Here is a 25,978-nt window from a genome sequence, read left to right as displayed (position 1 = left end):
ATCTATGGACTACTTTATCCAACAAGCTCACACAGAATGTTCGCCAAGACAGACCACATTCTCGGCCATAAAACACACTTTCACAAACTGAAAAGAATAGAAATCATACAGTGTCTGCTCTCAGACCACAATGGAATTACACTAGAAATCAATAAAAGAAAGACAACTGGAAAATGCCAGAAAGAACAATCTAATCATCAACAATCTACCTTAATTCAGCATGCTTTTGTTGAGTGTCTGCTACATGGCATGTCCCCAGGGGCGAGGACCACGGCTGTATCCTTGGTGCACTCATTCCCTGACTCTATGATCTCTATCAGTATTTATAGAGTAAATAAGTAAGGTTTTAGGAAAATACTAAAACTTACCTGGAGTTCATAATCTACTGGTGAAGAAGGGTGAGGGTAGGGTGCCTGAGACCCTGACAATGATAGCATATTCCATACGTGCTCTGAGATCTAGATATTGCTACAGGAACACTGAGGAGGCAGTCCTTATCAGTGCCTGATTTGTCACTTTTGTTTTATTGTGTTACATCCTTTGTCTGTTTCTCCTTGTATTATATCGTGAGTTCCTGTGTCTAGGTTATCTTCTACATAGTGCAGTGTATGTAAACGGGAGCTTAATAAAGGATTCTTGATGAAATAATGACACCTACCATCACTTACTGAGCTCCTCCCATCTTCACAAACATTTTCTCAATTAATCCTACAATAGCCTATGAGGCAGATGTTATCTCCATTTCATAGATAAGAAGGTAGAAGCGGACTTCCCTGGCGGTCCAGTGGTTAAAACTCCACACTTCCAATGCAGAGAGTGTGGGTTCGATCCCTGGTCAGGGAACTAAGATCCCACATGCTGCGCGGTAAGTAAGTAAATTAAGTAAGTAAGTAAATAAATAAATAAAATTTTTTAAAAAAAGAAGGCAGAAGCACAAATGGGCTAACATATCCAAAATAACCAGCTAAGGTGATGACTGGCTTGTGAACCCAGATCCCACTGACCGCAAAGCCATGCTCTTAGCTAGCACTATGTTCTGGATCTGCCGTTTGTGGTATGATCGTAAGAAGATGATTTAATACATCCTATCTCCAGTTCGTCTTTGGCAAAATGGCATAACTCATTCTCGCCTATTTCATTGGGATGAGGGCAGTTGTGATGTTCAAATGTAGGCTGTAATGTATAAATAAGGTATTAAAATAATTACTTGTTTACTACATGGCAAATGCTCCTTTACCTTAGAGACTGTCATTCATCTTTGATCTTCCCGGTTCTCCACCTAGAGCCTTGAAATACAGCAGTATTTGTTAATGTTTGTTGCAGGACAAAATTACAAGTTAAGGAGAGAATGCATATTCATGAAGGATTTTGCCAGCTGCTGTTTTTTAAAGGTTAGAACTGAATTTTGTGATTGAAAAAAGTAAATTTATATTCTACCCTGGTTTAAGAAACTAGCTCTTTGATGGTGAATATGTTTCCCACTAGACTTTAAGTCGCCACATGTCACCTCGGCAGGCCTGGGGCAGACTTGGCAAAGGTGCTGCCCAGGCTCTGTGCCTACACAGCTTGGTCAAGAGGGCTAGTTAATTGCTCACTGGGCTCTGCACACAAAGGTACATTTTGCAAAGCTGCTTTTTGCACGTCGTCAGTTGGAAATGTAACTCTCAGAGTGTAAGTCATTTTACTTTGTATGTATTCAGAGTGACTGCAGAATTGCTTTAGCAGATAATTTCATGGTGAGAAGGAAAATACTTCATAGATATTCTCAACTGAAATCCTAAAAGCTGTACTGGAGGTTGTCAGCTCTCTTCTTTTGATAGCTGTGCTCCCTTTAGAAAGAAGGAAAAGGAAAAATAACCTTAAAGTTCTCCTTCCCATGAGGTGTAAGATGCCGTGCCCCCTACATTGTTTGACCTTTTCGAATTGACTCTTTTACAGCTGGCTTTATTGTCTCAAATGAGTTGGGCCGATGTGAGGTTCTATCTTTATTATTTTCACTTCCTTCTCTGTGGGCAGCATTACTAACTCCATAGGGAACCACCTTGTGCAGTCGTGGGTGTGAGGACAGGAGAATAGGGGTAGATGGCGTCCCATAAACCCATTGTTGTAAGTAGAAAACAGCTCGGAGCACAGCTGATGATGGGTCTGGAGAGTCTCCACAGGTTAAGAAATAAAAATAGTACCATATGCCCTCTTCTTAGTTTTCTAGTTCAGTGCTTCTCAAGCTATCTCTGGTAAAGAATTCATTTTTAATTTTTTCAAATATCCAATCTATCTCAGATTAATACTTGTGTCAAAATGTAATAAGTTAAATTTAGAAAAGTTAAATTTTAAAAAGATGAATAAAATACAAGCCCCAATTTTAAAATCTGATTCAGACATAAATGTATATTTCAGTAAACGTATTCAGAACAAACACCAAGAAAAAGGAAAGAATTACAGACACTGCACATTTTTAATTTGACGTGTATACAGAGGTGATTAATATAGAAAATTCCTATTACACTTGTACTTCTGTCACTCCATAATCATAATTAAACAAAGTTACAAGTGAAATAGCAGTTCTTCATACTAAATGCCTATATGCACACTTTGAATGAACAGCATGCATATATGAGCTTGCTTCTTCCTTGCTAATTGATCTAATCTAGGTGGGATTGACAACAGTGCTATTCTCAGGGGACAGATGATAGAGCCAGAAGTGATTCCATCAAGGACACAAGCCATGGTTCAGGCACTCAACGGAAGTGTGCTGAATTAGAGCAGGCTGTTGGTGACTAGACTGTCCTTTCAGAACTGTGGTTCTGGGAACTACTCATCCATGTCAGTGATCCCCAGGGCTCTACTCCCAGGTAGGGGCCAGATCTTTATGACGGCAGCAGCTAATCCTCTGAGCCATCATCCTCAGCTAAACCCCATTGTTCAAGAGTGGAGGCTTTCAGAAATGATTTACAATGTCTTTCTGAGTAACAATGAATCTTTATTACTGAAGAGTGGAATAAAACTGCTCCCAGGAGGAAGGAATAGGTTCTCCTCCTACGGGGTCTGGAGATGGGAAAAGAAGGCCAGCATGAACGTGTGTATGGGTTATGTAACTAGGTATTTTCTGAAGGGCATTCAAGGTCATTGAGGATCCAGCCCTGCATTTCCCTTTAGGGCGGTGGGACTGAAACTCGGCTCTCTGGATGCTCTGATCAATAAAGAACCCCAGTCTAAGGAGGTGTGAGCTCAAGGTGGAGGGAAGCCTCTCTTCTACGGTTCTGATAACGTATCTCTGGCCCTATACTGTAGTGCCCCACTCAGCCAAACAAAAAGCCTGCAGTTCACTAGACCCACAGACCTCAGAGAGCATTCAGTGGATACCTTTGTTACCCAACTACTCACGTCCTTGATTAAATTTCATTGATATGTACTGTACCTTCCCTGAGGTGAGCTCTGGTAGGAACAATCTTTTTCTTATAATAGTGCTATTTTAGTGCCCTTTACAGTTTAGTACCCTGTGTGGCTGCCCAGCTGGCTGCCTTATCATGTGGCCATGAGTTTTACCCCCCAAAGTCTATTCTCAATAGAGCAGCCAGGCTGACCTCTTAAAATCCAAGTCAGTCTTTACAACTCTTCATTTCATCAGAATGAAAGCCGAAGTCCTTATGGTGACCTTCTATCTGCCCCCCTCCCATGTCCCCAGCCTCATTCTCGCACCCTGGCATCCTTGCTATTTCCTGAAGACACTCTTCTGCCTCATGGTCTTTGCACCGGCTGTTACCCGCACAGAAGGCTCTTTACCAAAATAACCGTATTGTTAACTCCACACCCCTTTTAAGTCTTTGCTCAATGGTGCATTTTCAAAAAGGCTTCTCATGCTCGCTTCGGCATGAGGATTAGCTTCTGCTGTCATATACTAAAACCGGAACGATACAGAGAAGATTAACATGGCCCCTGCGCAAGGATGACACTCAAATTCGTGAAGCGTTCCATAGTTTTACATAGAGACGGTCATACAGAATGAAACAAATCAGAAAGAGAAAAACAAACATCGTATAATATTGTTTATTGTGGAATCTAGAAAAATGATACAGATGAACTTACTTGCAAAGCTGAAGTAGAGACATAGAGAATGAACTTGTGGATACCACGGGGGGATGGGGGGTGGGATGAACTGGGAGATTGGGATTGACGTATATATACTACTATGTATAAAATTGATAACTAATGAGGGCCTACTGTATAGCACAGGGAGCTCTGCTCGGTGCTCTGTGGTGACTTAAATGGAAGGAAATCTAAAAAGGAGGGGATACATGTATGCGTGTGACTGATTCACTTTGCTGTACAGCGGAAATTAACATTGTAAAGCAACTATACTCCAATAAAAATTTTTTAAAAAGTCATCAATAAATCCAAAGTCATCTTAAAAAAACAAAAAGGTTTCTCAAAGAGGTTGTAACATTACAACCCACTCCCAACCCTCCCTTTGGCACTTGCAATTTTCTTTACCAAACTCTATAATACCCACCCCCCAGGCCTGACAGGATTTATTGCCTTCTAACCAACACACAAAATTACTCAGTTTATCAAACACTCATGTAGCCCTTATTATTATTATAGCCCTTTAGAAAGAACTAATTTAAAACTTTGATTATATGCATTGATTATTTTCTGACTCCTTTCTCTAGCATATCAGTTCCATAAGGGCAGGAATTTTTAAAAATTTACTACTGTATTTCTGGTGCTTAGAACAGTACCTAGCAAATTATGGGCTCTTTTTTTTTTTTTTGCGGTACGTGGGCCTCTCACTGTTGTGGCCTCTCCCGTTGCGGAGCACAGGCTCCGGACGCGCAGGCTCAGCGGCCATGGCTCACGGCCCAGCCGCTCCGCGGCACGTGGGATCCTCCCGCACTGGGACATGAACCCGTGTCCATTGCATCGGCAGGTGGACTCTCAACAACTGCACCACCAGGGAAGCCCAAATCATGGGTTCTTAATAAATATTTGTTAATAAATGAATGATTCTCCCATTACTTCTTTTCACAGAACCATCCTTGAGTTTCCTTTAAACATCTCAAGCTCTGGTGTTTCTCTCCCCTTGCATGTGCCACTTCTGCTCCCTGGAATGCTTTGTCCCCCTCACCCATGCCACAAACTCCACCCATCCTTTAATTTCATTTAACTTCATCACTGCCCGTGAGAACTTTCTCTTGACCATGTACAGACATAGTCAAGAGCTCCTTTCTCAGTGTAGCCAGATCAAACCAAGGATGCTTTCCCGAAGAAACTTAGTTCTGGCAAATAAATCATCTGTGTCTGCCTGGACATTTTCTCAGAGGGTCAGGGCACAGGACTGATACCTGAGTTTCAAGCACAGGGCGGGTTGGAAAACACCAATGATAAAAAAACACTTGCCTAGAGCATATTTTATCCCTATCCATTGGATAGGAGTAAACCCGATTCTGTATTGAATAGGAGAGGAGAGAGAAGGAAGAGGAGAGACCAGCTGCTTACACCATCCATGCCATCCATGTCCTCAAAAAAGCAAATTAAAAGACATTGAAAAATAAACAACTAAGGTTAAAAAAAGAGTAGACAATGATTTCCCATGGAGAGTTTGGAAAATGGCAAGGTCAATCCAAGATAGCTGAGGTGTTCAGACCACAATCTGTCTCCAGTGACTCTACAGAAATGCAATTCCTTTTTTCTCTTGACCTCTTAGACAATCCTAAAATATTTAATAAGTGTCATTTTCCTCCTCTGGTACTCTCAGGCAGTTTGAGAGTGTCGTTTCAGAACTCCAAAAGACCAATAAAACTGCCCAGGCTTGACCAGAACTGAGATTCTTAGGAAGGGCAACACCATCAAGCTTCAATTAAGGGATGCCCTCAGGTAACCAACCCTGGTTTCAGATTTCCAGAAATAATTATTTGAATTCTCAGGCACAGTCTCTTCAAAAGCTACTAAAGAGCTTTATAAATACCTACTTATTATGGTCCCTCAATTCTATATAAATTTGACCAAGTATTTGAGAAAGCATGACTTTGCCATTAAGATACCCTGCAAACACAGACCTCTCCAAACACAGGCCAACTATTTGCTTTGTGTCTTATCCAAGGAAAAACTGTTGCCAACTGCTAATTGATTATTTTATTCGGCTTAAGTTCAAGTGTATGAATATATAGGGTCTTGGATAACTCAAGGCTGCATAGGGTTAGAAGACAAGTCCTTTTCTTTATCCTCATCCATCATCCACCTGCATTTATTTTCAGAAAGTATATTCCCATTTTTGAGTTTCCAGAAATAAATTTTTTTCTAGGCATAATTTCTTTGAAAGCTTTCGTGAGCTTTGTAAATTACCAACCTCCCAAGGAGGGTTTAAATCAGCTTAAAACAGAACGGAGAGAGGAAGTTGAGTTTGGTCTCAGCCAGGCTACCAGGTACTTTCTATCACATATAATGCAGGAAGCTGCAGAGAGCTCTGAACCGATGCCTGAGTGTGCTGGCTGGGCCGAGGCTCAGGGCCTGACATGCACAAGCAGACAAAGTCTGACAGCTGAGATGCCCATACTTCCTCTATAGTATCCTGGACAAGGGTCATCGAGAGGCAATATTTCCCCTCTTAGAGAGCTTCCGACTCTGCTTCTTCTGTTCCCGACTACCTCAAGTGTTGGAAAAACTTCCCCCCCGGTTCTTCTCCATTGGGCAAAACTGTACCTTCTGGGGATATGCGGTTTGAATCCATTCTTTCTTTTACATGAAATCCCTCAGATATGCAGTGCAGCGCTGTCTAACAGAACTTTCTGCAGAGATGGAAATCTGTGTGTTGTCCAATATGATAACTACTTGCCACATGTGGCTACTGAGCCCTTGAAATGTGCAGGTGTAACTGAAGAACTAATTTTTAAATTTCTATTTAATTTTAATTACTTTAAATAGCCACGTGTGGTTCACAGCTATCATACTGAACAGTGAGAACTGAGACATTTTTCATGAATCTCTTTACCAAAAATCTTCCCTTTTCCGGGTAAATAGCCCTTGTTTCTTCAACATTTTCTCAACCAAAATGCCTTCCAGAACCTTCTCCCTGTAGTCAGCCCTCTCTGGATATGTCCTGATTTGCCAAATTCCTACAATGTACTAAAGCAGAGAACTCCTGGTGAGGTTGGCCCTTTATCTGATTCTGCTCAGATGTTTGAAAATCCTCTCCTTGAAACCTACCTAGCCAGCACATTTTTGGCATATACTCAGCCCTCAATAACTATTGAGGGCTGAGTATATGAGCCCTCAATAACTAGCCTTCTTGAAAGAAAGTAACTGTTATCTGGGGGCAGAATTAAATCTCCAGGTAAGCACCTCCCTTCAGAGATCACAAGTGACGCTCATAGTGAGAGAAAGTTAAATTCTCTATCCTTGGCTTCTCACTGAGCCCTGGAGGGCACTCAGAAGGGGTTGCAGATATCATTCTATATACTGAAATGTCTTATATATTATACAGCACATCGAATATCAGAAAATTACGATTGCGATACTCTTTAGACAAATCATTAAACGGGCGTTGCATTTCTACAAAAAAAGATATGTATAAATTGAATTTGAGAAACAAATCATTTCAGAGATTCTTTATCACCTTTGTGAATTGTTCTGCAAAGAGCCAGCAGATCCCTAAACATCTTAGCTTTGCGTTTCTCTTCTCCTTCCTCTAGATTGTATACATGATCCATACACAGTCCCCAGAAAGGATTAAGAGAGGGCTGTTTTCAGGAATTGGGGTAAATACACTTACTCGCAAAGACCTTTCTCAAAGTGAATAATCACCCTTAATAGAGCTGAGAATTACTGAATCTATTGTGTTTATGAATCAGATTTCTAAAGTGGGGCACAGGGCTTCCCGGGTGGCGCAGTGGTTGAGAGTCCGCCTGCCAATGCAGGGGACACGGGTTTGTGCCCCGGTCCCGGAGGATCCCACATGCCGCGGAGCGGCTGGGCCCGTGAGCCATGGCCGCTGAGCCTGCGCGTCCGGAGCCTGTGCTCTGCGACGGGAGAGGCCACAACAGTGAGAGGCCCGCGTACCGCAAAAAAAAAAAAAAAAAAAGTGGGTCACAACCTCAGCATTACCTTACTGGACAGAAAGAATTCATTACATAGCCACCTAACAGGGCTGACAGGGAGCCCCTCACCCCAGCCCTTGGAGGGCTTCTGAACATGAGCGGTAAAGCTTTCTGAAAACAGATGGGGAGAATGGGGCTAAGACAGAAGAGAGAACTAGGCTGATCATCTTCAACAAAGTGCCTAAAAACTCTTACTCATAGAATGCCTTTCATTTCTTCCAATAAGTAATCCTTTACCAAATTTTATGTATGCAAATCCTTTCTCTGTGGCTCAAGAAAAAAATAACTACTCTTTCACATGTCGGCACAAACAAACTGAGGTCTCTTTGATCTCTCTTAAGCCTCTTAGTAATCCTGAAAAGTCTTTAGGCACAGAGTTCAGCCTCTTTTTCTGTAAGGCCAAGTATTAATTTTAACACATTCGGTAAAAGCACAAAGGCCATTAAATATACCCACATGCGCCAGAGCTCGTGAGGTATAATTAAATTTTAACAAGAACAATAAACTGCGAGAATTCAAGGGAAATGTTACTTTCTTAACACTTATCCTTGCAATAAAGGATTTTTTTTCCAGTTATTTTTTTTTATTGGAGTATAATTGCTTTACAATGGTGTGTTAGTTTCTGCTTTATAAAAAAGTGAATCAGTTATACATATACATATGTTCCCATATCTCTTCCCTCTTGCATCTCCCTCCCTCCCACCCTCCCTATCCCATCCCTCCAGGCTGTCACAAAGCACTGAGCTGATCTCCCTGTGCTATGCGGTTGCTTCCCACTAGCTATCTACCTTACGTTTGGTAGCGTGTATATGTCCATGCCTCTCTCTCGCTTTGTCACAGCTTACCCTTCCCCCTCTCCATATCCTCAAGTCCGTTCTCTAGTAGGTCTGTGTCTTTATTCCTGTCTTACTTCTAGGTTCTTCATGACATTTTTTTTCTTAAATTCCATATATATGTGTTAGCATATGGTATTTGTATTTCTCTTTCTGACTTACTTCACTATGTATGACAGACCCTAGGTCTATCCACCTCATTACAAATAGCTCAATTTCATTTCTTTTTATGGCTGAGTAATATTCCATTGTATATATGTGCCACATTTTCTTTATCCATTCATCCGATGATGGACACTTAGGTTGTTTCTATCTCTGGGCTATTGTAAATAGAGCTGCAATGAACATTTTGGTACATGACTCTTTTTGAATTATGGTTTTCTCAGGGTATATGCCCAGTAGTGGGATAAGTCTTTTACCTAAATGATGATTATCTCTGGGTTAAGGTCTTGGAAGGCATCTACTGCAAGGTGCAAGAATGTCTTCCAGTCAGTGCTGGAGAAGGGTATATGAGAACCTGGGAGGAAGACAGAAGAGAAGCCAAATCCCCCTCTTGTTGGAAGATACCAGGGTCCAAAAGTGATGGAACATAAAAACAAAACCACTGAGTGCCTGTGAAAAGCTCGTGTAATAATAGTTTGAAACTTAAGAGAACTAGATCAAAGTGAATAGTTAGGAGGGAAAATGTGGATGGTCTTGATTAGTGCTTTTCACAGTCCCTTTATTTAGGAGTGGGGAAGGGGTGGAAAAGGCAGCTAGCTGTACAAGGCTGTGGGCCCCCCAAACTGGCCCTGACTTCAGCAAGAACAGCTCCTTGTAAAAATCTGATTTCTCTATTTGGTTTCCGTGGAGGCTTTCATATTTTAAAAGATAAAGAAATTTTGCAAGCCCCTTAGCTAAATGTCCATCCCCCATACAACTTACAGGGAGGAGAGCAGGGTTTCACTTACAGTGTAGAGGGTAGGTTCGTACTCAGGGACACAGGTAATAGAACCGAACGATGCTATTCCCTTTTTTTTTTTTTTTTTTGCTATTCTCATCTTTAATTACTTGTGTTGAAGTCTAATTCGTTTTTAAGAGATGGCACAGAAGTTGTGTAAACGTTACTAAGAGTAAACATTAAGCCTGCCAGGAAATTACCTTAAATCCCAGAAGAACGCTAATGCATTTTGCCAGAGTCCAAGTCATAGGCAATTCTCATCTGTCAGCGCCATTCAATTTACTGTAGAGCAAAAGAGTTCTACCCCCTCATCCTTCCTTTCCAACAGTCCCTTTAGTCCTTTTCAAAAAGGACCCTAGACTATGGCCATACTAAACTGATCTCCATTATGAACTTGTAAAACATGTACCAGACACAGTACTTGTACAGTGAAAATAAAGATTAAAAAGATACACTGGCTGCCTTTGAGGAGTTGAGGTCTAATAGGAGAGACAGGTACATGAATTGCAGTGTGGGAAGACAAAGAAAGGGATGAAGATTCAGGGGCTGAATGGACAGCCAGGCAGACAGGCTGGCTGCTGAAGGCAACAAGTGAAGCAATTAAGTGTATCCCGGGGAGGCAGAAAAAGCTTGACTCACTGCCTCAGGTCAGGACCCTCATCATTTCTTATCTAGACAATTATAATAGCCTCCTAAATGGGTCTCCCTGCCTCTAAGCTTAATTCATCTATTCTATCCCGCTCTCTACCTGACCTGCTTAAAATTCTTCAATGACACAGCCAACTGCAGAGCCAACACCGCTTACAATGACTTACAGCAGTCTTCATTATCAAAATCCTGCCCATCTCTCTGGCTTCTTTTCTTCTAAACTCAAGGTCACATAAAAGTTCTTGGAGGTCCCCAAAGGCTCTGTGCTCTCAAATATATCTGGGCCTTTGCACAAGGTATTTCTTCTGTCTACAACATCTTTCTTATCTCAATCTGGCTAATTCCCATTTGTTCTTGGAGACTCAATTCCCCTACAAAGCTTTTCTGGACCGTCCCTAGACTAGGACAGTGCCCCATCCTCAGTGTTCCCAGAATGCCATGTACTTAGCCCGAGTAGAACATTTTCCACACTGCTTGCATTTGTCACTGCGTTTTATCTGCTTAATCCCCCAAACTCAGATTGTGAATTCCTTAAGGACAGTAAGTTCATTATCTTTGTACCACCAAAGGTCACGTAGCACCTGGTGCATAATAGGGGTTCAGTGAATGTTTTGAGTTCAATAAAATATTGACCTAGAGGCTCATGACATAGAAGGGAAAAAAATCAGTAAAAGGAAAAGGAAAAACGTTAAATGGTTTTTTGGTCACTTCTGGTTGGGGCACCAGAATGAAGTCGCTTAACTGATCTGAAACAGGATTCTCACTTGACACTAATGATTAAGAGGGCACACGAGGTAGTGGGAAGTACAAAAGCCTTACAATCAACCACAGCTTCAGTTGAATCCTTTGCCTTAGCACTTACTGGTTGTGTGACTTGGGTAAAGTTACATAGCCCCTTGATGTCTCAGTCTCCACATCTGAAAATGGGGATAATAACAGTCCGTATGTGATAGGGTTATTGAGAGGATTAAATGAGCCTGGAAAGCACTTTGAACAGTGTCTGCCACATACTCAGCAACTGATAAACACCAGATATTGTTACTGTCATTGTTATTAGTTTGCGAGAATACTTTGTGAAGAGCTAAACAAGTTCCTATTATCTTAACGATGAAATAGCGTTTTCACAAAGTCTTTCCAAGTTTACAGTAAGGAAAGTCCCCAGAGGGCTATAAGACAGCACAGCTGTATATCAAATGTGACTTCAGTTTTAAAGTGATGTTCTACTCAAGTTCAGTTGGAAATATTCTGTGTATCTTTTAAAACTTTTTCGTTTTTTTTTTTTTTTTTTTTTTTTTTTTTTTTTTTTTTTTTTTTTGCGGTACGCGGGCCTCTCACTGTTGTGGCCTCTCCCGCCGCGGAGCACAGGCTCCGGACGCGCAGGCTCAGCGGCCATGGCTCACGGGCCCGGCCGCTCCGCGGCATGTGGGATCCTCCCGGACCGGGGCACGAACCCGCGTCCCCTGCATCGGCAGGCGGACTCTCAACCACTGCGCCACCAGGGAAGCCCAACTTTTTAGTTTTTTAAAACTGTCTTTTAAAGATAGACTTTAAAGAAAAATAATCTGTATTTATAGCAGAAGGAATTGACTTAGCACTCAGGCTGGATTCTATCTTCTCTGGAACAAATGAAGGATTTCTTGACTGTCTGTCTACAGGGGGATCTGGCTGGAATAAGGGAGTGGCCCCAGGATCCATGAGCAAGCTAACTAGTGCTGGGAGAGGGAGGAGTGTGTGTGTGTGTGTCTGTGTGTGTGTGCGTGCACGCACATGCACACGCACGTGCATACTCTAATGTTTTCTTAATGTTTTCTCCAGGAAATGTCTGATCACATATTTACTTTTCTCAGTCTATGACAGCATGGATCATAGAATAGATGTCTTTCATCCATAGCATTAGCTGAATTACAGTGCTTTTCTTCCAGTAAAGGCAAAGTACACACCTTAGATAACGGCTCTGGAGTTGTTTTTCTCTCAAAAAAGTAGCCTAGATCTGAGAAAACAAAAACATAGCAACCATTCTCCTGAACATTTCCAGGCTTTTAGAGGGTTAAATGAAAGGCAAGGAAAAGAAAATACATTGTGAGAAAAAAGAAAGATGGAGAAGAAAACAAGGGGAAAAAGCCCCATGAAAACCAGAACTGGCTGGGGCAACTCATGGTTTCGGTACACATGCCTGGGGCAAGGCAAGAGAGGTACTTAGCTGTGATGAGGCTCTCCTCTGCACCCAGTTAGGAAAGGTGAGATGGAAATGGTAACATCACACCAGGTGGGCCTGGATGAGACTTCTGGAAGCACCTGCTTCTAGAATTTTGCAAACAGGGCTTGCAAAAGCAAGTCTTAAGTCTTCTCCAGGGACTAGGAAAGTTAAAGTCTGTTTTCAAAGGATGGTCTAAAGGCAAGGGGATGGTCTGAGTCAAAGTATTCAAAGTGTTCTGAGGGGGTATCATTTTGGACACAAAGGAATATCTCCTAAACTACAGCTGCCTCCCTGCTACTGTTGAAATAACAAAACTCAAACAAGTCACAAGATCATCCAAACCATCAGGAGGAAGGATGCCATGGTTTACACCACTAGTAAGCATGCTTCTAACGAGGTCAGACTCGAGATTTGGAATCTTATGTTGGCCTGTTACCTTTCTCCCCTTAAATGGGCACCAGGCCAGCTGTCCTACAATGTGGGCCAGTAAACAGAAAGGTGGTCAAGCAAAACAGAGCCTTAGCATCTGCAAAAATCTGTCCCTGTTACTTAAAAAACGATTCAAAGCCTGAGCCCCCAAGTGGTCAGTCATTAATGGGATCACAAATGGGGCTGTTTCCTGCTTGATACCATTCAAGAATTTAAGAGATTCATTAGCTTATGCCTCACCTTCCTCCTAACTACTCTCATTTTAGTTAAATGTATTTATACCTGTCTTCTTCTAAAAGGGAGCCACAGTGGTTTGATATCATTAATACTACAACAGACCAGCCTCCAAGGCTCACTGTAAAACCCAGAGAATGTAAGCTCACAGCTAGTTCCTTCCAGCCCTAAGCCTCTGGGATCCTCTGCATTGTAAAGACAGTAAAGTCTGATTTTTAGAACATGAGTTGGGCTAGGAAAAATCATAATTAATTGAGAGATGGTGACTTTTACTACCCTATAAATCTGGATTAAATGTAGATGCTCTTAAGACTGCTTAAGAAATTTACATTTCTCTCCACCACCCACTGTGACAACTTAACCAACCTTCTGGGACAGGAGGAAAAGGTAACTGGGCCACAAGGATCCAGATTCTTGAATCTTTGTTGGAATAATAGCGGCTAATATATCTTACACCTCAAGTCTTCCACAATCTCTTCTCTTAGATTAATACAGGGAAAACTGTCCACTAATAGACTTTTCCCCCTGTATATATCAAGAGGCTGTCTTTTTTCCTAAGAACCAATGAATCAACAGGAGCAAGTGACCCTTGGGTACTGTAACTACTACTGGAATCTAAGCACAAGTAGGGAGGGGCAGAGGGTTCAGAGGCAGGGACTTGATGTCTTTAAACCCCCATGTACACTCTGGTGGGGATTAAGAAATACATGTGGATGACAGGGTGTGAGAAAATCCTGAAAACTTCTGAAAAACAGGTTTTAAATTGGGTACAACATGAGCTCCCTCTTTAACAAACTCCTGCAAAGAAATACCCGTTTGAGTGCCCTAATTCCACTGACAGCAGGCTGGCTGTTGACACTGACCCAACATGCACCCACACAGTAAATCTAACATACGTGCAAACTTGACTTTGTATCCACCAGCTCTGGATTTCACATTTGCTCCGTTAGCCAAAAACAGCATGAGGGCAGAAGAGTACCTTGTTTTCTCCCCTACCATGACCAGGCCCATCTACAGAAAACATAGTGTCTTAATTATCTTGATAAGACACTAAATTATTCCTTGCAAATAATAATATTGTACAGCACTCCATCTTAATAAAACCCAAAACATAAAAAGTGTTGTCTAAAAAAAACTGAACTCTTCATTTATATACATGAAGAAGGTTTTTCTAGGTTGGCAGATGGACAAGGAACACAGATGGAGAGGGAATGAGCTAACAAACGGACAGGATGAAAAGTACCTATCATATACCAGACAAAAGTATGATACCTTTAATGAGGTGATGCTCCAGGGATGATGGGGGAATTCAAATTCAACTAATATTTACTGAGTGGCTATACTTCCTTTAATCATGACATTTATTAGTCATAATCACCCTTGTGTGGTGTCACTATTTTCAGATTCAGGTGACAAAATAGCTGGAGTTTAAGTAAGGCAGGCTGAAAAACGCCTCAGTGACGATAGGGTAGACAACCCTGATAGACTGCAAGAAGTCTAGGGAGTTGCTGTTTTCCAGCTGGGTACGGGTGCCGTTGCCACCCACATTCCCTCACGCATCTAGTAACAAGCCAACAAGCCAGAGTTAAGGAGAACGCAGTTTTTCCTCTAAAATGCCTTAAGTGAAACAAATACAGAATGTGCCTACAAAATATTCAAAATCATCCAACATAGACCCATCACCAGACCTGCAGAAGGCTGGGAGAGCTCTCTGCAAAGAAGTGAGAAAAACAGATGCTATTACATCGACTGTGTGGTGTACAGCTCTGCTCCTTCTCAGGTTGAATTAATGAGCTTTCAAGAAACACAGGAGTGGCATTTCTAGACCACTGGACAATTACGATTGACCATTAATGGTGCTAACAGTGCTCAGGGCTCCATGAGGCTGAGCACCCACCTTCAGCAAATGGACCCCCTGGAGCAACCCGCTGTATAATTCATTAGCAAACCAAACACTAATACGCTCACCTCTTTAGAAGATGGAAGGATCAAGCAGACCATGTGACAAACATTTACGTTTACTCTCCCCCTAGTCTTGCCGAATGCTGATCTTCCCATTTTGTAACTCCACTCTGGTATCTGTTCTCAGCAGGTCTTTGGGTTAGAATTCTTTTGTATCCACAATAAAATCTCCCAGCACCTGACATACTGGGGATGAACTGCCCTTAAGTGGACATTATTTGGCCCCTATGTGTTCTTATATCTTGGTCCACACTAATGTAGGCCTGGGGAGGCCAAGGCTAATTAAAAATAACCAAATGGAGGACCTTCAAGATGGCAGAGGAGTAAGATTGGAGACCACCCTCCTCCCCACAAATACATCAAAAATACATCTACGTGTGGAACAACTCCTACAGAACACCTACTGAACACTGGCAGAAGACCTCAGACTTCCCAAAAGGCAAGAAACTCTCCAGGTACCTGGATAGGGAAAAAGAAAAAAGAAAAAAACAGACAAAAGAATAGGGATGGGACCTGCACCTCTGGGAGGGAGCTGTGAAGGAGGAAAGGTTTCCACACACTAGGAATCCCATTCACTGGCGGAGATGGGGGGTAGCGGGGGGGGAAGCTTTGGAGCCACAGAGGAGAGCGCAGCGACGGGATGCACAGGACAAAGCAGAGGGATTCCCACACAGAGGATCGGTGCCAACCAGCACTCACCAGCCAGAGAGGCTTGTCTGGTCACCCTCTGGGACGGGTGGGGCTGGGAGCTAAGGCTCGGGCTTCAGAGATCAGATCCCAGGGAGAGGACTGGGGTTGGCTGCGTGAACACAGCCTGATGTGGACCAGTGTGCCACAGCTAGCCGGGAGGGAGACTGGGTAAAAGTCTGGACCTGCCTAAGAGGCAAGAGACCATTGTTTCCTGGTGCGCAAGGAGAGTGGATGCAGAGCACCGCCTAAACGAGCTCCAGAGACAGGCACAAGCCCCGGCTATCAAGGCGGACACCAGAGATGGGCACGAGATGCTAAGGCTGCTGCTCCTGCCACCAAGAAGCCTGTGCGTGAGCACAGGTCACTATCCACACTTCCCCTCCTGGGAGGCTGTGCAGTCTGCCACTGCCAGGGTCCCATGATCCAGGGACAACTTCCCCAGGAGAACACACGGTGCACCTCAGGCTGGTGCAATGTCACGCCGGCCTCTCGGCCACTGCAGGCTGGCCCCGCATTCCATGCCCCTCTCTCCCCCGGCCTGAGTGAGCCAGAGCCCCCGAATCAGCTGTTCCTTTGACCCCGTCCTGTCTGGACAGGGAGCAGACACCAAAGGGTGACCTACACGCAGAGGCGGGGCCAAATCCAAAGCTGAACCCCAGGAGCTGTGCAAACAAAGAAGAGAAGGGAAATTTCTCCCAGCAGCCTCAGGAGCAGCGGATTAAATCTCCACATCAACTTGATGTACCCTGCATCTGTGGAATACGTGAATAGACAACGAATCATGCCAAAATTGAGGTGGTGGACTTTGGGAGCAACTGCACACTTGGGGATTGCTGTATGTGACTGACTAGTTTCTGATTTTTATGTTTATCTTAGTACAGTTTTTAGTGCTTGTTATCATTAGTGGTTTTGTTTATTGGTTTGGTTGCTCTCCTATTTTTAAATTTTAATAATTTTTAAAAATTTTTTATTTTAATAACTTTATTTTATTTTATATAGTTCTTTTTTCTTCTCCCTTTTCTTCTGAGCCATGTGGCTGACAGGGTCTTGGTGCTCCGGCTAGGTGTCAGGCCTCAGCCTCTGAGGTGGGAGAGCCGAGTTCAGGACACTGGACCACCAGAGACCTCCTAGCCCCACGTAATATCAACTGGCAAGAGCTCTCCATCTCAATGCTAAGACCCAGCTCCACTCAACGACCAGTAAGCTCCAGTGCTGGACACACCATGCCAAACAACTAACAAGACAGGAACACAACCCCACCTAGGAGCAGAAAGGCTGCCTAAAATCATAGTAAGTTCATAGACACCCCAAAACACACCACTGGATGCAGTCCTGCCCACCAGAAAGACAAGATCCAGCCTCATCCATCGGAAAACAGGCAACAGTCCCCTCCACAAGAAAGCCTACACAACCCACTGAACGAAACTTAGCCACCGGGGTCAGACACCAAAAACAATGGGAACTACAAACATGCAGCCTGTGAAAAGGAGACCCCAAATGCAGCAAGTTAAGCAAAATGAGAAGACAGAGAAATACGCAGCAGATGAAGGATCAAAGTAAAAACCCACCAGACAAAACAAATGAAGAGGAAATAGGCAGACTACCTGAAAAAGAATTCTGAGTAAGGATAGTAGAGATGATCCAAAATCTTGTAAATAGAATGGAGAAAATACAAGAAACATTTAAAAAGGACCTAGAAGAACTAAAGTGCAAACAAACGATGATGAAAAACACAATAAATGAAATTTAAAATTCTCTAGAAGGAATCAATAGCAGAATAACTGAGGGAGAAGAACAGATAAGTGACCTGGAAGATGAAATAGTGGAAATAACTACCACAGAGCAGAATAAATAAAAAAGAATGGAAAGAATTGAGGACAGTCTCAGAGACCTCTGGGACAAACCTAAAATTCGAATTATAGGGGTCCAAGAAAAAGAAGAAAAAAAGAAAGGGACTGAGAAAATATTTGAGGAGATTATAGTTGAAAACTTCCCTAATATGGGAAAGAAAATAGTCAATCAAGTCCAGGAAGCACAGAGTCCCATAGAGCATAAAGCCAAGGAGAAACACACCAAGACACATATTAATCAAACTATCAAAAATTAAATACAAAGAAAAAATATTAAAAACAGTAAGGGAAGAGCAACAAATAACATACAAGGGGATCCCCATAAGGTTAACAGCTGATCTTTCAGCAGAAACTCTTCCAGCCAGAAGGGGGTGGCAGGACATAGTTAAAGTGATGAAAGGGAAAAACCTACAAACAAGATAACTCTACCCAGGAAGGATCTCATTCAGATTCGAAGGAGAAATTAAATCCTTTACAGACAAACAAAAGTCAAGAGATTCAGCACCACCCAACCAGCTTTACAACAAATACTAAAGGAACTTCTCTAGTCAGGAAACACAAGACAAGGAAAGACCTACAATAACAAACCCAAATCAATTAAGAAAATGGTAATAGGAACATACATATCGATAACTACCTTAAATGTAAATGGAATAAATGCTCCAACAAAAAGACATAGACTGGCTGAATGGATACAAAAACAACACCCATATATATGCTGTCTACAAGAGACCCACTTCAGATCTAGGCACACATACAGACTGAAACTGAGGGGTTGGAAAAAGATATTCCATGCAAATGGAAATCAGAAGAAAGCTGGAGTAGCAATTCTCATATCAGATAAAACAGACTTTAAAATAAAGACTATTACAAGAGACAAAGAAGGACACTACATAATGATCAAGGGATCAATCCAAGAAGAAGATATAACAATCATAAATATTTATGCACCCGACATAGGAGCACCTCAATACATAAGGGAAATGCTAACAGCCACAAAAGGGAAAATCGACAGTAACATAATCATAGTGGGGGACTTTAACACCCCACTTTCACCAATGTACAGATCATCCAAACTGAAAATAAATAAGAAAACACAAGTTTTAAATGACACAGTAAACAAGATGGACTTAATTGATATTTATAGGACATTGCATCCAAAAACAACAGAATACACTTGCTTCTCAAGTGCTCATGGAATATTCTCCAGGATAGATCATATTTGGTTCATAAATCAAGTCTTGGTAAATTTAAGAAAATTGAAATCGTATCAAGTATCTTTTCTGACCACAACACTATGAGACTAGATATCAATTACAGGAAAAAGTCTGTAAAAAATACAAATACATGGAGGCTAAACAATACACTACTTAATAACCAAGAGATCACTGAAGAAATCAAAGAGGAAATTAAAAAATACCTAGAAACAAACGACAATGAAAACACAACAGCCCAAAACCTATGGGATGCAGCAAAAGCAGTTCTAGGAGGGAAGTTTATACCAATAAAATCCTACCTCAAGAAACAAGAAAAAACTAAAACAAACAACCTAACCATATACCTAAAGCAATTAGAGAAAGAAGAACAAAAAACCCCCAAAGTTACAAGAAGGAAAGAAATCATAAAGATCAGATCAGAAATAAATGAAAAAGAAATGAAGGAAATGATAGCAAAGATCAATAAAACTAAAAGCTGGTTCTTTGAGAAGTTAAACAAAATTGATAAACCATTAGCCACACTCATCAAGAAAAAAAGGGAGAAGACTCAAACCAACAGAAGTAGAAATGAAAAAGAGGAAGTAACAACTGACACTGCAGAAATACAAAGGATCATGGGATATTACTACAAGCAACTCTATGCCAACAAAATGGACAACCTGGAAGAAATGGACAAATTCTTAGAAAAGTACAACCTTCCGAGACTGAACCAGGAAAAAAGAGAAAATATAAACAGACCAATCACAAGCGCTGAAATTGAGACTGTGATTAAAAATCTTCCAACAAACAAAAGCCCAGGACCAGATGGCTTCACAGGCGAATTCTATGAAACATTTAAAGAAGAGTTAACACCTATCCTTCTCAAACTCTTCCAAAATATAGCAGAGGGAGGAACACTCCCAAACTCATTCCATGAGCTCCCCATCACCCTGATACCAAAACCAGACAAAGATGTCACAAAAAAAGAAAACTACAGGACAATATCACTGATGAACGTAGATGCAAAAATCCTCAACAAAATACTAGGAAACAGAATCCAACAGCACATTAAAAGGATCATACACCATGATCAAGTGGGGTTTAACACAGGAATGCAAAGATTCTTCAATATGCACAAATCAATCAATATGATAAACCATATTAACAAATTGAAGGATAAAAAATATGATAATCTCAACAGATGCAGAGAAAGCTTTTGACAAAATTCAACACCCATTTATGATAAAAACCTTCCAGAAAGTAGGCCTAGAGGGAACTTACCTCAACATAATAAAGGCCATATATGACAAACCCACAGCCAACATCGTCCTCAATGGTGAAAACCTGAAACCGTTTCCACTAAGATCAGCAATAAGACAAGGTTGCCCACTCTCACCACTTTTATTCAACATAGTTTTGGAAGTTTTAGCCACAGCAATCAGAGAAGAAAAAGAAATAAAAGGAATACAAATCGGAAAAGAAGAAGTAAAACGTCACGGTTTGCAGATGACATGATACTCTACATAGAGAATCCTAAAGAGGCTACCAGAAAACTACTAGAGCTAATCAATGAATTTCATAAAGCAGCAGGACACAAAAGTAATGCACAGAAATCTCTTGCATTCCTATACACTAATGATGAAAAATCTGAAAGAGAAATTAAGGAAACAGTCCCATTTATCACCGCAGCAAAAAGAATAAAATACCTAGGCATAAACCTAGGGAGACAAAAAACCTGTATGCAGAAAACTATAAGACACTGATGAAAGAAATTAAAGATGATACAAACCGATGGAGAGATATACCATGTTCTTGGATTGGAAGAATCAGCATTGTGAAAATGACTATACTACCCAAAGCAATGTACAGATTCATTGAAATCCCTATCAAACTACCAATGGCATTTTTCACAGCACTAGAACAAACAATCACACAATTTGTATGGAAACAGAAAAGACCCCGAATAGCCAAAGCAATCTTGAGAAAGAAAAACAGAGCTGGAGGAATCAGGTTCTGGGACTTTAGACTATACTACAAAGCTACAGTTATCAAGACAGTATGGTAGTGGCACAAAAACAGAAAGATAGATCAATGGAACAGGATAGAGAGCCCAGAGATAAACCCATGCACATATGGTCACCTTATCTTTGATAGAGGAGGCAAGAATATACAAGGGAGAAAAGACAGCCTCTTCAATAAGCGGTGCTGGGAAAACTGGACAGCTGCATGTAAAAGAATGAAATTAGAACACTCCCTAACACCATACAGAAAAATAAACTCAAAATGGATTAAAGACTTAAATGTAATGTCAGACACTATAAAACTCTTAGAGGAAAACATAGGCAGAACACTCTATGACATAAATCACAATAGGATCCTTTTTGACCCACCTCTTACAGAAATGGAAATAGAAACAAAAATAAACAAATGGGACCTAATGAAATTTAAAAGCTTTTGCACAGCAAAGGTAACCATAAACAAGACGAAAGACAACCCTCAGAATGGTAGAAAATATTAGCAAAAGAAGCAACTGACAAAGGATTAATCTCTAAAATATACAAGTAGCTCATGCAGCTCAATATCAAAAAAACAAAGAACCCAATCCAAAAATGGGTCGAAGACCTAAATACACATTTCTCCTAAGAAGTTATACAGATAGCCAACAAACACATGAAAGGATGCTCAACATCACTAATCATTAGAGAAATGCAAATCAAAACTACAATGAGGTATCACCTCACACCAGTCAGAATGGCCATCATCAAAAAATCTACAAACAATAAATGCTGGAGAGGGTGTGGAGAAAAGGGAACCCTCCTGCACTGTTGGTGGGAATGTAAATTGATACAGCCACTATGGAGAACAGTATGGAGGTTCCTTAAAAAACTAAAAATAGAACTACCATACGACCCAGCAATCCCACTACTGGGCATATACTCAGAGAAAACCATAATTCAAAAAGAGTCATGTACCACATTGTTCACTGCAGCACTATTTACAATAGCCAGGACATGGAAGCAACCTAAGTGTCCATCGACAGATCAGTGGATAAAGAAGATGTGGCACATATATATAATGGAATATTACTCAGTCATAAAAAGAAACGATATTGAGTTATTTGTAGTGAGGTAGATGGACATAGAGTCTGTCATACAGAGTGAAGTAAGTCAGAAAGAGAAAAACAAATACCATATGCTAACACATATATATGGAATCTAAAAAAAAAAAAACAAAGGTTCTGAAGAACGTAGCGGCAGGACAGGAATAAAGATGCAGACATAAAGAATAGACTTGAGGACATGGGGAGGTGGAAGGGTAAGCTGGGATGAAGTGAGAGAGTGGCATTGACATATATACACTACCAAATGTAAAGCAGATAGCTAGTAATAAGCAGCCCCGTAGCACAGGGAGATCAGCTCCGTGCTTTGTGACCACCTAGAAGGGGTGGTATAGGGAGGGTGGGAGGCAGATGCAAGAGGGAGGGGATATGGGGATATATGTATACATATAGCTGATTCACTTTGTTATACAGCAGAAAGAAATACAACATTGTAGAGCAATTATACTCCAATAAAGATTTTTAAAAAAGAAAAAAAAGGGAACAACAAAAAAAAAAACCAAATGACTGACAGTATTTACCAGAGTCACAGGATCACGTTCATTTAATGCATGTTTGTGTATGAAACATTAATATTCCATTAACATATATTAAAATTACTAATATATATAATATACAATTAATAATTATTTATAATTATATTAATATATAATATATTGTTAATATGTTATATATTTTTACTATATTATATAATTAATACGTATTAACATTTACTCTATTAATATTCACATTTACTGTCAGCGATGAAAGGCAGCTGTTTACTGTCTGTAATCATATTTTGTTCTAGAAGCCTATCTACCACAGTGTAACCTATTTTGTCCCCTTTTAAAGCACAGACATACTAAGGAGGCAACTTGCCTCCCATCTCTATCTCACATACATTTCTCCTTCAGAAACTGTCAGCTGCCTTGTCCAGGTGAATAGCAACCGACTCTAAGTAAGAAGTGATATGATCCATTTGGCTTACAGTCAGTATATAATCTAGATAATTGTTTTCCCAACAGGCGATGATTTAATGATGAGATCACAAAGGAGAACTTCTGCTGAACCTGTTTTTATCAATCTCCTTCAGCAGCATCAGATGCCTTTAGGGATTTCTATCAAGCCAAGTTGCAATTTCCTTTTGGCTTTAGCTGGCTTTTGTTCAAATCAACCTGCTGGGGCCAGGGAAAAAAAACACTTTGGTGATAATTAAGATGATGTATGTGAAAGTTCCTAACACTGTGTCTGGGGTAAAATCGACATTGAAATATATGTTTCCGCCTTTCTTCCATCTCTCACCTTGCAGGTAGATTGTTGTTTTATTTATTTTGCTAATGCAGGAAAATGGATGGGAATGAGAAGACTTCGAAAGCATTTGTGTGGGCTAGCAAATACAGGCATTTGTTACATGGAGAACAAGTTTAGCAGCCCTTGGAGTTACCATCATGGCTTTTCCAAACTACATCCCTACCTGTTTGATTCAATTCAGCAAACATCTATAAGCACTTATACATGCCAGAACTGTGCTGGGGGTATAAGGATGAACAAGCATGGCTCCTGCCCCATGTGCTGACAAAACCACAAGAAGGCAACTTCCACATGCACATTTGGAGAGATGCAGGGAACAAAAATGAGTGAATCCCTACTCTCCAGGACAAGAGTTTAATTAATATAATCAAAGCATAATGAGACTAATTGTAGCATGCATATATTGCCAGTTAACCCACAAATCTCCAATATTCCCACAAATTTAAAAATTACAGCCTTTTCCACAATTGCAGGAAGGCAAAGGCAGTGTCAACAAGAAAGGCAAGTTCTTTCCATATTTTTTGTGGGGAAGTCAAAAGACATCCCTGCCCCTTGAAATCTGCCTATGAGATAGGTACTAGATTTCAAAGCAAGGTGACAAAATCTCATCATTTATGTGCAGAGTAACACCCAATCCAAAAGTTAAAATGGCCTGTTGTTCAATGTCATGGCTAAAGAGCAAAATTCGGGCAACACTGAAGAAGCACAATGAATGCCTCCATTCATTAGGGTCAAGTTACTCTCACTGCAAATCATAATCACTGGTTAGAAGTTTCATTATGATCACTAGTGCCTATTAGGAAATTATACTATACTTAAATTTAAATTTCATCTTCTAACATCTCCTACAGGGACCTAACTTAAGTCAAGTTTTCATGCAATAGTTCTTGTAATACATGAACCTACCACTCCTTTTTCCATTTTTTAGAAGATTTCTGCCATCTTCCCAGTGGTCAAGATGACCAGGAATAAAGGTAGGTAGAACATAGCCAGTCCCCAAACTCTAGGTTACAGGTCATGGTTGAAGAGTAGAAAACTGAATGATAGACTTGGCCAGATCCTGGAAGGCAACTATCCTTGAAGATGAATAAGAGTTATAATCTCTGGGTAATAACCTGAAGGACGTTAAAAGTTGATAATGTCCACCTATGTGGTTAAGAATTGTTGAGTCAGGAATGCCACAGTTATAGGTTCTTGGAAGGTAGAGGCCATATCTTATGACTCTTAATACCTTCTAATCAGGCTTAGCAAGGTACCTTACAGATAGTAGACATTCAATAAGTATTTGTTGAATTTAATTACTCAATACATGATTTCTCCTGCCTATAATTTTACACCTAGAAGATGATATGACATAAAGAACTTGGGACATGAACAATACAAATCTTCTAAGGCTCATGTCTCTCTCATTGGCTGGTTGGTCACACGCCTGCTTTCTCCTGACCCTTGTCTTAATGAATTCAATTCAACACGATAAGCATTTAAGTTGGGTTCTGTCAAGATTCATCAGTCCATATTAACCACCCTTTCGTGCAAGAGTGAGTGATCGTTAGTGCTGAGAGTGATCTTCAGCATCCCAATGTATTAATCAGCTCTGGCCACCAAAACAAATGCCAAAGACTGGGTGGCTCAAAGAACAGAAATTTATTTTCTCATAGTTCTGGAGGTTGGATAGTCCAAGATCAAAGTCCAGCAAAGTTCAGTTCCTGGTGAGGGCTCTCTTCCTGGTTTGCAGATGGCCACCTTCTTGCTGTGTGCTCACATGGCATTTCCTCAGTGCATGCACGTGAAGAAAGATAATGATCGCTTGTCCTCTTTTTATAAAACTACCAGTTCTATCAGATTAGTACCCCATCCTTATGACCTCATATAACTATCTCCTAAGAGTCCTATCTACAAATGCGGTCACATGGGGGATAAGGTTTCAGCATATGAATTTTGGGGGTACACAATTCAGTCCATATCATTCCACCTCTGGTCCTGCAAAATTCATGTTCTTCTTGCATGCAAAATACATTAATTACATCCCAACAGCCCCCTAAGTCTTAACTCATTCCAGCATCAACTCTAAAGTCTAAAAGTCCAAAGTCTCACCAAAATATCATCTAAATCAGATATGAGTGGGAGCTGAGATACAATTCATCCTAAGGAAAAATTTATCTCCAGCTCTGAACCTATGCAACCAGACAAGGTATGTGCTTCCCAAACACAGTTGTGGGACGGGCATAGGACAGACATTCCCATTCCAAAAGGAAGAAATCAGAAAAAAGAAAGGGGTGATGGGTCCCAAGCAAGTCCAAAACCTAGTAAGGCAAATTCCATGAGCTGTTGAGGCCCAAGAATAATCCTCTTTGGTTTGATACTCTGCCCTTCAGCCTCACTGGGGTGGCAGCATCAGCCTCACAGCTCTAGTTGTGGGTTCTACTCCTGAGGATCTGCTAAGCCAGGTCCTGCCCCCAAGTTTCTGGGAGGCCCTGCCCCCATGGTTCTACAGAACA

At 41.1% G+C, this 25,978-nt stretch overlaps 1 protein-coding gene and 1 non-coding gene across 3 annotated transcripts in view; one reads left to right on the top strand and one right to left on the bottom strand.

The window, feature by feature from the left end:
* The window catches only part of KCNH1 (potassium voltage-gated channel subfamily H member 1), a 415,341-nt gene that overhangs the window by 144,853 nt on the left and 244,510 nt on the right, over positions 1 to 25,978 (bottom strand). The window lies entirely within an intron of this gene.
* Positions 3,877 to 3,981, top strand: LOC116745176. The gene has a single exon (XR_004347306.1). It is a non-coding gene; the product is annotated as a U6 spliceosomal RNA (small nuclear RNA).

The sequence above is a fragment of the Phocoena sinus genome, chromosome 1 (genome assembly GCF_008692025.1).
Source record: "Phocoena sinus isolate mPhoSin1 chromosome 1, mPhoSin1.pri, whole genome shotgun sequence".
Classification (NCBI taxonomy): Eukaryota; Metazoa; Chordata; class Mammalia; order Artiodactyla; family Phocoenidae; genus Phocoena; species Phocoena sinus.
This window is presented reverse-complemented; position numbering and strand designations above follow the sequence as displayed.